Source organism: Apium graveolens, chromosome 6, assembly GCF_009905375.1.
Source record: "Apium graveolens cultivar Ventura chromosome 6, ASM990537v1, whole genome shotgun sequence".
Classification (NCBI taxonomy): domain Eukaryota; kingdom Viridiplantae; phylum Streptophyta; class Magnoliopsida; order Apiales; family Apiaceae; genus Apium; species Apium graveolens.
The window spans coordinates 110356924-110358221 of record NC_133652.1 but is presented as its reverse complement, the minus strand read 5'-3'; the positions used below and the strand labels follow the sequence as shown (position 1 = coordinate 110358221).

Here is a 1298-nt window from a genome sequence, read left to right as displayed (position 1 = left end):
GGTGGCTGGCACAGGTTGCTATGATCGCTTGAAGTTACTCATGAACTGAGCTGATTCATTAGAAATTACGCACTGATCAGTCTCATGGGCATCAGCACAAAGCTCATATACTAGTAATTTGATTAACTCCATAATTAGCCAAAGTGTCCACCTCCATTGTCAAAGCCTTATGATGGGCATCTATAGAAGCTACTGCGTCCAACTCCAAAAATTCCTGCTAGTTTTCCTTGAGTCAGTCTCTGGGAAGGATTCTAGTACTCATTAGCAGCCATCAGTTCAATAAGTTCATAAGCTTCATCGTAACTCTTAGCCCACAAGGCTCCTCCTGATGCTGCATCAAGCATGGGCCTAGAAGTAGGACCCAATCCATTATAGAAACAGTTGATAATCATCCAATGAGGCATGCCATGGTGTGGACACTTCCTTAGCATCTCCTTATATCGATCCCAAGCCTCACACAGAGATTCTCCAGTTTGCTGCGCGAACTGGGTAAGAGCATTTCTGATTGCTGCAGTCTTCGCCATGGGAAAAAATTTAGTGAGAAAATTTTGAGCAAGATCTTCCCAAGTTGTGATAGACCCTACCGGTAGAGAGTGTAACCAGCACTTAGCTTTGTCCCTCAAAGAGAATGGGAAGAGTCGCAGCTTGATAGCATCTTCAGTCACACCATTGAACTTGAAAGTATCGCAGATCTCAATAAAATCCCTGATGTGCATGTTAGGGTCTTTGGTAGGAGAACCCCCTGAACTGAGTTCTGTATCATTTGGATCGTGCTTGACTTGATCTCAAAAGTGTTAGTCGCGATGGCTGGTCTAATGATGCTAGAATGAATGTCATTAATCTTTGGCTTAGAATAGTCCATCAAAGCCTTCAGATTTTCTACTTGATAACCCATAGCTACTATAATTGGCTCTTCATCTTTCTCTTCTTCTTCTATCTTCTTTTTTTCCTCAGAAACTTCCCTGCGAATTACCACAAGTTCTTCCTCGGCTTTATCCAGTGTTCTCTTACGAGTACGCGAACGCGTATGCATACACCCTCGCTAGATTGCCTGAAATAAAACAAAGAAACAAATAAGTAACAATGTCCAAGTCAATGAACTTTAACGACCACTGATGGAAAGCAAATAAACTAGTAATTAACACTGCAGTCCCCGGCAGCGGTGCCAAAAACTTGTTAGTCGCTAAACACGCGCTAATATTACACGCAAGTATACGAATTCGCAAGTAGTATAAGATATAAAACAGATTCGATCCCATAGAGACTGTATTGGTTAACTAATTAATTCATGCACCTAA

At 41.8% G+C, this 1298-nt stretch overlaps 1 non-coding gene across 1 annotated transcript; it reads left to right on the top strand.

Annotated features, from left to right (window-relative positions):
• The first annotated feature begins 402 nt into the window (after window positions 1-402).
• LOC141670097 (small nucleolar RNA R71) lies at window positions 403-509 on the top strand. The gene has a single exon (XR_012554344.1). It is a non-coding gene; the product is annotated as a small nucleolar RNA R71 (small nucleolar RNA).
• Window positions 510-1298: the final 789 nt, after the last annotated feature.